Source organism: Pelmatolapia mariae, linkage group LG2, assembly GCF_036321145.2.
Source record: "Pelmatolapia mariae isolate MD_Pm_ZW linkage group LG2, Pm_UMD_F_2, whole genome shotgun sequence".
In the NCBI taxonomy this organism is placed as follows: domain Eukaryota; kingdom Metazoa; phylum Chordata; class Actinopteri; order Cichliformes; family Cichlidae; genus Pelmatolapia; species Pelmatolapia mariae.
The window spans coordinates 13,157,505-13,174,044 of NC_086228.1; positions in this window are offsets into that span (position 1 = coordinate 13,157,505).

A 16,540-nucleotide genomic window follows, 5' to 3' on the forward strand; every position below is an offset into this window, starting at 1 on the left:
GTCTGAATCTGTGCAGCGAATATAGCCCTGCACCAGTGACCCCAGGTCCATTGGCAACCATACATCCTGCCATCATAACACTGCCTTCACCATGTTTGACATATGTCGTATATGCTTCAGATCATGAGCCGTTCCTTCCCTTCTCCATACTTTTATCTGCCCATTTGGTTCATCTTGTTTCATCTGTCCAAAAGGTTTCCAGAAGTTTACAGAGCAGTGTTGGCAAAGTCTAATTTTCAAATCTTTTGTATTTCCATTCATGAAGGCATCTGTTGATTGTAGAGTTAACCCACCTCTTTGGGAGTGACCTTGACTTGGCTCTATGTTGTTGTTTTTCTTAACCTTGGAAATAATTCTGTCATCATGCACTTTCCTTGTTTTCTGACATCATTCAGGCATGTCGGTGTTCCTGAGTAGGTCAGAATAGTCATCATTTTTAAGAATGGACAACACTCTTGATTTGGCCACTCCTAATGTCTCTCCAGCAGGTTTATTTTGTTTTTATATGCAATTACAGTAAAAAGCTTCGAAAACTTTGAATTTTTTTTCTGCTTCATTTTGTCAAGGGAACAAGGCTCCTGTAGCCATTAAACTGCAGTCATTTGTCCAATTAATTTTGATGCTCTGAAGATGAGGAACTACTACTAAATTTTTTGTAATTCCTTAAAATTTAATGAAATGTTTTTGTGAAACACTTGAATTAAAGCTGAAAATGTGCACTCCAATCACATCTTGATTTAAAATCAACTATGATGTGTACAGAGGCAAAACTACATCAGAACCTATGTTTTATCCAACACATTAGGAACCTCACTTTACATCTACTGTGTGTTTTTCTATTGAGTGGAGGATTTAAATCTGCAGTCAACTTTCCTTACTGTTTTCAGGTAGCAGGTGGTTAACGTGAAAGGAATATGAAATGGAAAATGCCTTTAAGTCTTTCCAACATGTAAAGAAAGGATCACCCAACGGCTGAAAAAAGGTGCCCCAAATCAAGTCAGTTACAATTAAATGCTACATCCACAAGATCTTCTTTTTACCTCATGGTTTACTGGGATTGAGTCTTCAGTTGAAGACTGCTGGTAAGGGATTCAATTTTTAACCTCTGGTGCCAACATTTGGCCCTTTTTGTGCCTCATTGATTTAGCCCTGTCTTACTCCCCCTGCCTTTTTTTATGATCTTTTTTTGCAAAAGATTTTTATTACAGAGAAGCAACAAGGCATAACGCATCAAGAAGACATAAATGACAACAGACATCAAGCAAACACCCCCACAGCTGGTGGGACTCAGTCTGGTTGCTTTGACCAAATGCTCCATGAGGAATTTCCCAGAAATCATATGCTCATCAGTACATGTTTTTGGCAGGCCTTTTCATCCTGATATTACCTTGCTAAGCATCCCAAAAGGTCAGTAGCTATCCTCGCAGACAAAACTGTCTCTTCTTGCCAAGATTCTGAAAAAGTGCAACTCAAAGTGTCGCTTTGCATGACAATATTCTGAATAATATACTGGAGTGCACAAAGAGCATCAGTAATGGATTACATGTATTTTAAAGATGCCTTAAAAACACAAGGCATCCCCTCAATGATGCTCTTGGAATGATAACACTCAGCTCACTCAAACCCATCTTAAACATAGAGTGTATTTGCTCTGGCATAACATTTAAAAATATAAATATTATTTTTCTATATAAGTGTTTTCTTTCTAACACACATTTACACTCAGATAGATGCATCTGAGCAACTTGGGGTTAGAACCTTGCCCAAGGGCCTTTGACATGCAGACGGGAGCAGCCAGGGATCAAATCGACCTGCTCTAGCTCCACCCCAATGCTAAGTCAACATAAGTACTACAACACCTGAGCAGCTATGTTGTTTTTATTGTATAGTCTTAAAGATTAAATAAAAAAAGGTGCAGAAGTCTGTTGCTAAAGGCTTGCACACACCACCGGTCTAAATTTAGTGGAACCAGGAAGCAAACATGCCCTCTTCTTCATCATATTGTATTTATAGTCCCTTTCAGTGTTTCTTTAATGCGAATTTGCACCTTCAGATCATCCAAATGTTATTTGAATGTTCCTTCAATGCTCATTTCACAACATTTTCAGGAAACAGCTGATGAGGAGAACCTCACAAAAACCTGAATGGTTTGACTCTGGAAGAAAACAATCACATCAGATGACAAAGCCTTATTGATCTGTTTGGTTTTGTTTATGTCTCTTTGAGAGCTTCGCCCTTGAGTGTACCTGGCTGCCAAACACAGTCAACAAGAGTCCATTAATTTGCTGCTGAGAAGCTACTTACAGCTCCTTGCTAATGGCTGATTTTTCCACCACTCGCTCATGTCTTTCATCAGTGGTAGTGGGTGGAAGGAGTGTGTTTGTGAGGAGAGGTATTGGTGATAGGGTAGTGATGGCAGAGTGGGGGTTATTGTCCAGGCAGTAATTCTTGATTCACCTCCTGTGCTGTAACATGGGTCTGAGCTTCAGTCATATTGGCATAGCCATTATTTTCAATGCATGCATTAGAAAGAGCCAAAAGGGACTCAGTGAGAAACCTTTGATGGTTTCAGTCTTCTTGATGCACAAAAACAGGACTCAGCCTGTCCTGCAGCTGTGGCTGCAGGACAGCATTCATGTTTTTGGAGAGGAGATTGGGAAACACAAAGATTCAGAATCGGGTTTGCTCATGCCGTGGCAGCTTGCAATGGAACGCGATAAATAACAGGTCATCAAGGTGATAAAGCATTGAGCTGGAAATGGGATTGTGCCTGTAAGGCAGCGGACCAGGCAGCACAAACGTGAACTGATATACATTAGCCCCCGAGCAGTCTGTACAAGAGAGATATGCTGCTGGGTACCCTTCTACCCGTGACAATGTAAATAGAGGCTATCCACTTACCGGGTGAATGCCGCTGCCTCTCCTCAGCTGAAAGGCTTCAGGGGCTGTGTTGTATTAAAAAAAAAGAAAAGAAAAAAGGAAAAACACACACAAAGTGCTGACACAAGTGAATAGTTTTGAGTGTGGTAAGAGTTCTCTTTTCACTTACTGGTTCTGCTTGTTCCAGTGTCTAAACTCATGTAAGTCTGCAACTGATTTTCCTTTTTTAGGTTCTTTGGGAATTCACTGGAGGCGTTTGTGGACATTGACCAAAAGCAGGAGCAGATGAAATGAGGATCTAATGGATTCTGTTTAGAAGATTGCAATGTGTATGATGAATGTGTTAAAATAAAAAAAATGGTGAAGGAACAATAAAAGCTTGTATATTGCAAACAATGTTAATTTGAAGAAAAAGTAATATCGGGACTTAAAAGATAGAAGAAAAATCTTCAAAGGTTCGTGACGCCTTTTGAGGCTTTGAGTTTGGAAGCTGTAAAAAAAAATCCCATCACTACTTTGATGATATTCTAAAGGCCTCGGCATGCTTCAAACAAACTAGGCCATGTGTTATTTGACTGTATGTATGCATGAAGGCAAAAGTCTTTATATCTGTTGCAAAGGACTCCTCTCAGTGGTGGAGGGAAAAGCTCTTATTACAGCATCCTCTGTCTGTGATGACAAGAACTCTGTCCTCCTAGTCTCGAGAAGATAAATAATACAAATGGGAATAATAGCGCACTTCATGACAGCCTCTCCTTGAAAACATTTACTGTGATGTGCTTGAATGTACAAACAAAATGTGAAGTAACTGTGCGTGTTAAAGAGAAACCCTGGCAACACCCTTCCCACCAGGTCGTATATGTCAGCTGTCTATTACTGTAAAGTCAGGAGTGGCTTCGGGAATAATGTGACCTCTACATGCAAAATAAGGGTATTCCACCAAGGCACTGTTTCAGTTTTTAGTCTTTATTTTAGTTTAGGTCCTCTATTTCCACCTGGAAAAATATTTGGGAGGAAAAGAGTCAGAAAGGGGAAAATAAAGACTTCATTATCAGTGTTGGGGAGTAACGGAATACATGCGTTACGTATTTAAAATGCAAAAATGAGTAACTGTATTTAAAAAGGTGGTATTCAGAATACAGTTAGTTTGTTAAAATAAATTGATTACACGGCCGTCTTTTGTTTGACATGTTAGGCTATGCCATCTCTATTTTTGGTAATTCCACGCTGGTGGAGACCCAAACAAAACATGCATTCAGAGCCTCTAATGCCTGTGTCTCAACCTCGCGGCCCATGTCACCCCTACTTGCAGCGGCCCGCATAATGACGTGAAGAAGCATTTTTAAAAATTATTATTCAAAAAATTATTTAATATGAAGGCAAACTATAGCAGCCCTTCAACGCTTCTTTCTGTCTTTCGTTAGCAAAGTTGACCCAGACAACAAAGTAAAGCTAGTTTTTGGCTAAGAGCCCAACACGGATCCGACATATTAGCCAGAGGTCCCGTTTTATATACGCACGAAGTGCAGCCTTACCTAATGTCCACCCTACTGTTACTCATTTTATATTAAGATTTAAAAATCTAGTTGGTATTGGTATGGCGAATAACCTTCAGTAATAGTAATAAATCACTCAGCAATAGTACATTCATGTAGTTGTAAAAAGCATGATAATATATCAAATAATCCAAAGTATTCAGAATACGTTACTCTCAAAATGGTCTTTATATTTTTGGTCTACTGAAGCACAATCTCTGCAACAGCTAAAAATTGTCAAATTGCCACTTCAGGATGTCAAGCCCCAAAAACAAATGGTATATGGCCTGTATTTGTATAGTGCTTTACTTAGTCCCTAAGGACCCCAAAGTGCTTTACACTACATTCAGTCATTCACACACATTCACACACTGGTGATGGCAAGCTACATTGTAGCCACAGGTGCCCTGGGGCGCGCTGACAGAGGCGAGGCTGCCAGACACTGGCGCCACCGGGCCCTCTGACCACCACCAGTAGGCAACGGGTGAAGTGTCTTGCCCAAGGACACAATGACCGAGACTGTCCGAGCCGAGGCTCAAACCGGCAACCTTCCGATTACAGGACGAACTGCCAACTTTTAAGCCATGATCGCCCCAAAACAAGAGAAATACAAGAGAAATTAACTGTCTGGTACAAAATCTTTAGCCAAAGTGCTAAACCCATAGTTTTCAAAATGGAACTTAAGGGCATAGACAATAGACTCATCCACTTAGCTAACCACTAGTATGTACTTTTTCTTTAAAGGCATATTTGAATCAGGAGGTGGAGTACCAACTTATCAGCTAAGGCTACCAAGCTGCATCAATAAAGTGCATGGGAGCCATGCAAAAGGCACAGAAACCTGTGAATTAGTGCTGAGCAAAAAACAAATGAAGTACTGGAATTTCAGCCGTATTTTACCTGATAATTCCATTAAAAATCCTCCAATATGTTCCAACTAAACACAACAGAGTTCCTGTGTCAACAAAGCTGTCAGTCAAAGCACTCATGCCCCTAACTTTAAGCCTGAAAAAATCTCATCTCTAAAATCACCGATTTACATAAAAATAAAAATCACTGACTGCAGAGTTGGTATGAATGGGGGAACATTGCATTGAGACTAAAACAATGCTTTGTAGCAGTCCATAGACAAGCTTTGTAATGCTGTAAAACTGAACATTTTACACTGAAGTCACTGGGGACTGACTTGATTTTGGAGCTGCAGGTGCAGAAACTCCTGCACCTGTTTTCTTCCACTTGGACTTTAGTTCTGATGCGTTTGAGATAAGAACAATTGAGATTTTCTTACAACAAGTCAGAACAGTGAAAGCTTACATTAGATCTTCCCAACTGTCCTTATAAATCTACAATATTTCTCTGTTCACCTAATCTCTTCTGTTGCTGGTGGTGGAAACTAAGGAATTGCCTCTTTCACCCTAGTCTCAAGATTCAAACTAAGGACCCTCTCTAACCATGAAAAAGCATGTTCTGTCTATGATACTATAAAATCCTCCAAGGTGCAGAACCACAAAAGCCTCTGTTCACTCAATTGAGGCCCACAATTAAAGCCTAATTGTGTTCAGAAACCCAGTGAACAGAGCTCACAGTAGGCAGGTTGAAATGAGCTTATTATGCAAAACACAGAAGACAAAAGGAGGCTATTTGCAGTTAATTAATGTGGTAATTTCTTAGTAACTGTCTAATAATTTATACAGCAGTATGGAAGGAGCTGCTTTTCTTTTATGCTTACTTTTACTGGAGGAATTGCCTTACTTGTAACCTTGCCTGACCCTTTATTTCTATGGCCCTCACACTTTTCCCACAGAGTTATTGATTCCACGTCTTGCTTATTCACATTCACAGACACCATAATAAGTAAATCCATCTCCTGTGAGTCCCTGCTGAAGCAAGTGCAGTCCTAAGGGGAGGGAGGCAACACATTCAGGCCCAATTTTCTTGTATTTTGTTAAGGATTACCATCATATTGTTATGTACTTTACAGCCCCAACATCTTGCCAATTCATGAAGAGCAGGGGGACTCGGACACATTTGGGATACTCGCTGGCAGAAAGAATCCAATAATAGAATATATTCATCCGTGGTGGCTTAATTAACGGGTGCTGCTGGAGTGGAACAAAGCTAGTTGATGGGATATAAACACTCAAAAAAGGCACAAGTGCATTTCACGAGATAGAAACACCCAAGCTAATGTATAAAGAATATCATTTTGGATTCTGGCCATCTTAGACGTCCAAAGTACAGAAATACTGAGATATGCAATTAGTATTTTCCACTTAAAATTGTGCCTCAGTTTCATAGGTCTGCTCTTAGAGTAGGCTGTAGACTTTTTTTTGCAACATGTTAGCATACATGTCAGCTGTCCACTTGGCTTTTGACACCCCACTGGTCTGAAAGAAAGTCTCCGACATTTCATTTTTCAGTGATTGTAGTTATTCTCGCTGCTTCACTGTAGCATATCTCAGCATGAAGCTGGTTTCAAGCTGAAATAATGGGCCAAGGAATAGCACTGTGCCTCATGTCAGCTGTCATCTTTAGAAATGGGAAGGGTGTGCACGGTTCCTTTTCAAATATTGGATCGGGCTGAAAATCACTAGTCGGTTCTTTAAGGCGGGGCGACCACAGAAAAGAAACAAGGAATCTTAAATGTCACTGCCTCTCCTCGTCTGTCCAGAAATGCTCTATATTACTTTTCTGTGGCATTTTGCCTCCCTAAGAATGTGCCTGGATGTCAGCAATGAAAGAAAGTGGAGTAAGGAAGTAGCCATTTGTAAAGGGCACAGCCTAATAATCAAATCCAGATGGCCTTTTTCCCCTTTCCATATCTGCATTTTGAATTGATCATTTGTCATGCATAGTAGAACAAAGAAAAAAAAACAAAAAAACAGGCAGTCTTGTTTTTAGTGCGGGACCATTCACACTTCCTGCTAGATTTGCATCTTTAACCTGAAGTTCCTCAATGACCACATGATGCACATCTGCTGTGTGCACCGGACATCATTTGCTGTGTCAAAACAGCAATTCTTCAACTTAAGTTTAATTTTGGGGTGGAAGCTGAAGTTGCATTGTGCCAGGACACAATGGGAGTTTAAGTTAACAATCCAGCCCAGCAAATGAATTCATTCTGCACCACTGAGTTCCAACCAACCAACCGACCAACCAACTAACCAACCAAACAACCTTCAGGTTTGGACATTGTTGGCTCATCCACTGAAAACTGTCATCTGGTCCTTGGATCATAAGCTTGAGCAGCAGTGAGACTGCTGGACTCAGGTTTGAAAAATTCCTAATACAAGCAGCAGTTATATGAGATTGAAGATGAAGATTCAAATCTTTTTAAGCTTCTTTAATGTTTCTATATAATATGTTTGCGTGTTTGATGTGTTGGCTTCTTATTTTTTGGCAAAACAATCATGCACAGGTGAGCTCCTGACTGAGTGACACATTTTTCTTTGCAGTGTTCATGAGGATGAATGCTCCCCAATGCAGAGGAAACACCTGCAAACAAAAACATGGACACACACACACACGTACACAGGAGGACTGGAAGCAGAAAAGCAATGTGTGAACATGTGTCAGTCTCTCCTTTCTCCATCTCGGAGCTTCAAAGGGAACGTGAGGAGAAAGCGAACACTGTTGCTGCAGCGTCGTGTGCTACTGTTTTCTACAGCAGTCTGATTCACTCAGAGAGGCCACAGACATTAGCTGGGCGATCCTGAATTATACTATCATATAACAGTAAATCTAATACTGTGGTTCTCTTGACATGTGACTGGAAGCAATGATTTTTACCTCTGCTTTATTCAGTATTTTGAGACACTGTGCTATTTGGTATGTGCAGTGTGCACGGTGCTATTTGCTCTATATGAACTGTTTGATCTTTAAGGTACATCATACTAATGTCACAACTTTTAATAAATTTGTGTAACAAAACAGTAATTTAAGCTTTCACATATGTTATGAAGCTTCGAGCTGATTCTGTGGCCAGGATCCACGCTGTAAAAACTCAAAACAACAGCTTTCCCACCAATTAATTAACCAGGAGCCAAATGTTTGCATCTGGGTTTTTAATGAATCTCCTTATGACGGGCTTAACCCCCACTTCACCCCCCACAGATCACAAAGTACAAGTGAGCACGCGAAACACGTATGACTTCCATTTTATCATGCTTTATCGAAATCTTTGAAGTCATGCACAGGATGACTGCACTGAATATGCTTTCTCACAGCACACTGTAACAAATAGGTGTAAAAATTCTCCCCTGGGGATCTCACACAGCACGAGTGGAACATGCACATAATCCAGCCTTTAAGACATCTCGTTCTGATTTGTTATCCAGTAGTCAGAAAATAAGAGAGAAGACTTTCAGTGACATGTCATCAACTCTTTTGAAATGATGAAATAATGACACTTGATTATCTCACATTTTGAAAATCCATCTTTACTTCTATAATATTCTTCTAAAGTTTTCCATTCACAATCCACCGAGTGCCATGCCTTTATGTTCTAACCTCTCCTATGTTAAGACATCTTTATGAATGACAGAATTTATGCATATTTGTGCAGACTGATCAGTTACTTTTAATATTTTTGTTGCTTCATCTATAAAGTATCTATCAGGCCATGTGATATTCTCCTTGGATTTTATTTGTCCATCCAAGAAGACACACTGAATATGTAAGATATTTATAAGCGGATATGGGTTCAGTCACTAAAAGACATTAAACTGCACTACAACGTTACTTTTAGACAAACGGGGTATGAAACCATTAACCCTGGCAGTCAATGCACTTTGCACTACTCAGTGAGCCACACTGAATCCCTTTAGCCTGGAACTAAAAATAAAAAGGACTGCACAAGCTGTTGCTGCGAGCGACTCTGCAGTTTAGTCAATATGTATTGTCAAAATTATTGTCCATTTAATTTCCTTAATTTGGTTCTGAGTAGAGGCATGAGTAAAATGTGCTCGCATTTCTGCTGCTCAAGGGAAAAATTATGTAACATTAAATGTCTTTTGTGGCCAAGGAGAAAGGAAGAAATGAATGATGTCAGAGAGCAGAGGTGTTTCTAAACCTCCATTCACTGGCATAAAAGCTTACACAACATGAAAACCCACGCAGCCCAACACTGAAGAGCTGATAAGACTCTAAAGCAAATCCAGTACATTAGGGTGCCACTGTTGGTTTCTGGCTACAGAGAAGACAAAGACAGAGCAAAAGGACAGATGCAAGGTTGTCACTGTGGGGTTGTTGGTTCACATCTCTAGATTGCTGCATTCATAATGACTCCAAAACAAAGAGATAGTTAACCCACATTATACTGACTTGTTAGATTTTAAGGACTGACTAAAAAAAGGACAAACAAAAAGATAAATGCCACTTCTTTTTCCTCTGCCTTGGCGATAAAATAATGAAATCAAAGGACTGTTCTGTTTGCAACAATGTGAGTGTTTAGTGAGCATTTTAAACTTAAGTGCAAGGATAAGTAACGCAACTGCTGTAACTGATCATGTTGTTAAAATCTAATAGTTAAATTATTACTCACATTATACTTACTGGTATTTTCCAGTCAGATAGTCTTTACTTGTAGATGCTGATGGATGAGTTTCCTTTCTAACAGAAGTCAAAATCAATTCAGTTTTTACCTGCCATCTTTTTTCCCCCCATTTTAATTGTTCAGCTGTATCCCACGCAGTAACAAGCAACACACCTGTTATCAACTTCATATTACTGACCAACAAAATGTAATGGTCCTTAATTTACTGACAACTAAGTCTTATTAAAAAAATCTTCAATTTCTGTCCAAGAGACTTCCTCCAGGGGCTGAAAAATGAAACCAACATGGAAATGCTAACAGCACTTCTTTGAAAGGCCTTTAATCTGCCTCCTAAAGTGAGTTCGTCCCCACAGACTCTCACTTTGAAATGAAGTAAACGTGTTTACAAGCTGCCACAAAAGTGGTTTTGGCCTCTGTAGCTTATTTTCCCTTCAAGCACAACTGTAAAAGGGTTGATTTTTATTAATAACCAACCTGTTTGAAATGCATAAAGTTTAAAGTGATATGCTATCAGAGGCACGGATGCTTTGAAAGGAGGATGCTGCTGACACAGCTGTCTGTAGGTGGCTGCTGCCTGTCTGGCATCATCTCAGCTGAAGTGAGTCATTGAACAGGACTTCTGTGCTCTGGAGTATTCTAATGCAACTATTATTAACGTGGCTTGTCTTCAGTTTACCTGAAATTAAGTTGCACTAATGTTTCATCCTAGACGTATTCTGTGCCTCAGTCTCGGTCAGGAATAGATTAGTAGGGAAGATCATGGGGTGCTGTTGCTAGTGCCTTCTTCCAAAAGAAAGATCATCTGTAGCACCACCTTTACTTGACCTCACCTTTCTCATCTGAGTGAGTTAGCAGCAAAGCAAAATGGCAAAAATCCCCCAGGACTGGATTTTACCTGACCAGGTAAATGGCTTTCTCGTACGATTACTGTAAATATATTGAAACTGTGATCGCTAGTGTGAGGCTCAACTTAGCTCTTCATTCAGATGGATCATCCTCTTATAATCTGATTTACTGTGAACACAACTGACCATGTTGTGTTCATTAAAAACTGCATTAATTAAAAACTGCATATATGTGGATTATCAGCATAACAATGAAAACAAAGAGGCCTTCAGTAAAGCTGATGTTTTTAAGACGTTTCCTCAGAAATATCTTTACTTATATGGCAAATATCATCTTAAGATTTCTAGCATCAGCTGATAAAAGAATACTTCACCTTAACCATAAAAGCAAACGTAGTGGGTACGTTCACCTTTTATATGCCGTCTATATCATGTGATGCTTCACAATTTCAGGTTTTAGATCAGGTGAAAAATGACTTTTCTACCTTGTTAATTAATTTCCATAACTGCATCTTGGCGCCGTGGCTCATTATGTAATCATGGCTTTACACTGTTTCCATATCAGTGATCCTCACCAAATGAGCATATGTTATGTGAAGGTATAAAAACGTGCTCTACCATTTAGTGGTCTAGCTTAGAAAAACACTTGGGAAACATGGACATTGCCACATTTTCTGTCCAGTATGCAACCTTGTTCCCGTGGCCCTGCTGGCAGTGGCAGTGAAGGCAAAAAGTCAGCGCCTCGGGGCTAAATGATGCGTTCTGTCGATGTCAGAAAAGCAAGGCTCAGCAGGGAAAAGGAAAGTCCTGCTAGAGTTACAGTATGTCTCTTTGTATCCTCATATGAACCCAGTGTGGATGACATTATATCAATAAATTCAAGATATGAAACCACTGTAATATGCATTCTTTTTGTTTTAAAATATTTATATCCTCCTCCAATATTTTCATTCTTATTTCTGGCTATCTTTATATCTTTTCTTCGTGAGCTGACATCTCAATTATTTAAGTGAGTGTCTTCCCCCTCGGGGATCAATAAATAAAAAGTTTAGTTTGTCTTATCTTGTTTCTCCAGGGAAAGTTGACTGAGCGTGCACTCGTTTTAGCACTAATCAGGCTCAGTCACAGTTAAATGAATTCACACCAGGATGCTACCTAATAAAACCACAGTCTGCTGAACACTGACTGAACAGCTCCATTGGACCAGTTTGGGTTTTTCTACTTTGCTCAAGGGCATTCTCGTTTTTTAATTTTGTTGTTTTTACTTTTTCATTTAAATCAACCTCAGTTAATCAGAGGTTGAGTTTTCTCTGCAGGGCTGCCGTCTGGGATTTTTATTTTTAATGACCCTGAAACATTCTTTGCATTCATAGTTTCCTAAAATACCTTTAAAAATGTTAAATTCCACTGCCACCTCAATAGAATGTATACACACTATAGCTCAAGGGTCAAGTAGATAATGCTATTAATTGTCGCAGGTCATCTGCAGAGTGTTTTTGAAGAGATCTCCGTTATAGTTACATTTGTTATGTGCACTTACATATATTAGCAAATAGCAGAAATCATTTTTTGTAATTACCTTCACAGTAACCCGAAGACCAAAACATCGCCCTAAAGCTTTTAAAGGCCAGCTGAAGATCAATAAGTTTTTTTTTTTGTTGTTTTTTTTTTAATTTTGTTCATGTGGTTATCTGCGTGGTGTTTTAAGACCTGTAAAAACACAAAATAAGCTAAAGCATGGCTGAGAACTTTTTCCTTGGAGGTTTGAATCTGAAACTCTTAACAGTATCAAAAACATGGATTTATGAAGCCAGTGTTGAAACACGCCTAGAGAACATAACCCATTAACCTGCAGTGACGGGGTAACTTATCTGTGCTGATGACTGAAAACAAAATTTATATAACACTAGCAACAAAATAACTAGTTGATAAAGCAGACAACATTTCATTTCAGCTTTTTATGTTTTTACTGCCTCAATACTGACTAGCTCTACTAGTCTCTCTCCTCTGCTTAAATTTGTGTGTGTGTGTCAGAATGTAGTATTTAAAGAAATGCATACAGACAGTTTTATTCAACTTCCTCTTCTGTGACAATAACCACAATTAAAGCTTCTTCACACTTCTTCACACACACTGGTTATTTAGTTTAGTTTGTGTAGTTATTATCCTGTTTTTTCTTCCATGTCATGCTGGAACATCAGTCTCAACAAAACTTCAGCAGAAAGGACTAATGTGCTGCCGTCCTCCATGTAGCAGGAGAAACTGTGAGAGAGTGGGGTTGGGTTGTAGTGTAGGCAAGTGGGGCTAATTTTCATGTTACTAAATCTCACTTAGGCAAGAATGTAGTGTATCATTTAGGTATTGGAATCATGAATACCTGTCCATCCACGGTTGCAATGTTGTTGCTTTAGACTGATTTATAAATACATGTATTTATTTAAAATGAGAAATTATTCAGTTTCTCTGGATTTTTTTCGTTGTTTTTTCTTCATTTTCATTATTAATGAACTTCGTGTACCTTTTTATTATTGAGTTTGAGCTATTTTATTATGTTTTCTAAACGATGTAACAATCCTCAAAAATGTGCCACACAAACAAAATGCTCTATCATTACACATACCAAATCCTACATTTTAGCTTATGAAAATACAATAATTCATCATTTTAGACACAAGACTGAAAGGCAAACATGAGCTGTGTTTGTATGAATATCACCGTCTGTTTCCTCTGATCGCACTCATTAATGATGTTACCCATGAGTATGCTTGTACATCGAATTTACTAATATATTTATATAATTTATAATTTTGTCTGCGGACAACAGTATTAAAATTGTGTTTTTTATAGTACAGAATCAAATGGATCAAAACTTCTCCATTACGTAAGATTTCAGAAAAATCAGAAAAAGGAAGCAGTGGGTGGGAATTTATAGTAAATCAATGTACAACTATCCATTCTACTTTGACTCCACTTTAAAATTGATCCACGCACTGATGCACTTTCAGATGCTGAACTTTCCATCTTTAGCAAATCTTTTAGCTGTGATCAAACCCTGATGCACTCTCCTTGGCCTCAGTCTGACTTCCACAGCATGACATTTCTCAAACTATTCAAAAGTGTTTCTCTCATTAACACCCATGACATTTAGACTCTTCTGGGTTCAGCTGCTCTTTCACAGCACAGGCTGTATAAATTATTTATGAGTGGAGTTCAAACATGCATCCGGGGTCAGATTCAGATAGTGTACTCTTACCATGGTAGATGCTGATATTAAAAAACATCCAAAGTTTCATCTCAAGTAATCCTTGTGAGCCACAATGTCAGGCTCTGGGCTGCTCTAAAGGCTCAGTTTTCAGCAGTTTTTTTCCCTACTCTTGGCTCTTTATGATGACATCGAGGTAATGTCCTTATGTGATGATTTCGTTCACATATCTGTGGCGACAGCCCCACACAATCACCATTCAAACCTCTTCTTTTGGTGCCAGCCAATCAGAAAACAGCAACAACAACAAAAACAAAAACAACACACCGCTTACTGCTGGAGAGTGGATTGTAAAGCTAATTTATGCAAAGCAACTCTTTATTTCAGAGAAACAAACATGCCTCCTATTTGAAGTATAATTCACCTGAAGTAATGCTGTACTAGTCTAGTAAAAGATACACGAGCAGCCTGCTTTGAACCAAAGCTATCAATAAGCCAGGCTGAATCTTCTCTCTGCAGTGTAATGGCCCGGCATCCAGCTGAGATGCAGCACACGAGTAGACAGATGGATAATGTGTTAGGAAATATTTACACCATGTTAGTCAGTCTAAAAATGTTATCCATTTTACATAATTTGTGTAGCTTTGAGTTGATAAAGTGAATGCTAGTAGTGTTGGTAAATTTAATGGAGTAAGACAGTCTGTTTCTAAGCTAATTCTCTCCTGGAAATGGATTCAAACTGCTTTTAAAGGAAGGAAACAAAATCCAAAATACTGAACAGATCCTTTTGTTATGTCTGCATCTTGAAATTCGGCACACTGTGCAGCCCCTATTAATGACTGATTGCTGTGGTCCAAACGTCTCCTTCCTCTGCCTCCTGCATGTGGGCATTTGTGGCAAGCTTCACCATCAACTGACACACCTGTCTCCCATCTAGACTGTGTGTTTAAGGGCAGGTCTGTTCCTCCACTCTTTGCCAGCACTGATAAATGACTCATGTTTGGTTGTGGAACGGTGCGCTTACCTAGTGCTCTCATCTCCTTATTCATTGATCTTGGTGTGTTGATAACATTGACTCAGGTTTGGATATCTGTGATTTTGGAAACTGCTCTCACTCTGGAAGGAAAACCTTGCTTGCCATTCGCCTGTCTACCCTCCACACCTCTGGATCGACCTGCCTGAGCCTGTAACAAATCTGGTAAACTTGCGTACACATCCCCATCTACACTTTGAGTCCTCAAATTTTGGTTCTTTATGACACCTCTCCTGCAGCAGAAGTGGACCGCTAACGATGAGCTCACTGTCACAGATTTTTTCTTTTTTGCTTAATCACGTATAAGAACTGGAATGAAATCACATTTTAAATGGTTGTGAAACGATTTTTTTTTTTTTGGAATATACGTGAAGCTGTAACTCATATAACACTTCATCTGTTTTGTGTCACTAACACCGGCAACATACAGAAAGCTGCACCAAGAGATTCAATAAAGGATTCAAAAGGATTGAGATTTGTTCGTGTTGCTGGTAAACACAGCTTTGCTCGACTGCATTATGTCAGTCAGTCCCTGCTGAGTTTGAAACATAATCTTCAGGGGAAAAAACAGTCTATTAGATGACACTTTGGAAAAAGAAAAAGGCATAAACAAAGGCTGCAGCACTGGGTGACAAATTGCCTCCTTTAGCTTTAGCAGATATTATCTGAAAGGACGAGATCTCATCTTCTCGCTGCTTTTATCGACTATCAAACTCGTTCTCCTGAAGGCGGACTCTCCGCTGCTGGGCTGCAAAACATGACAAACACTATCAGAGTGACTCTGGGGAATTCCAGTGCAGATTCACTATGATATTAAAGGTCATCTCATTTCGCTCTGATTAACTTACTTGCTTGTCTTTGAGACTCTTGCAAGGTAATAAATCTTTTTTCCAAGCTCCTTCACTCTTTCACACACGCAGAGAGACACTTTTAATCACATCTTATGTCTTACAAATATAATGGCTGGGTGTATCCAAATTGCAGCGGGAACATTCAAAGATGATAGCACATCACCCCCTCTTTTCATTCCCCATAGTGGAGAATAATTAGTTTAAGGCAAAAGAGAGGATTTGTGAAGAGGAAGTCCGTCTCACAGCTCCAGTGCAATCAGTACTGGCTATAAGTTCACTGGCTTCACTCCATTACGTTTGATGATACATGTCTAATATCCATCTCGTTGAAAGGCACCTCACGAGGAAAGAACACATTTCACTGTGCAATTTATACCGAGGAGTCGATGAGACTCAAAGCAGTCCCTCAGATAAAAATCAATAGCATTTTGAGGGTTGTGCTTCAGTTTGTGGTAAATTATGGAATTATGGGTAAGAAAATTCTTAGGTGCAGTTTACAATTTCTACACTTTCTTAAAACACAAATCTCATTCTGGCAAAATTGTACATTGAAATAACAGCTTCAACAAAAATGAGCTAAATACAACCTTGAACAAAAATTTTAATCATTCCATTATTTTAGTAAGAACGCAGATGCAGA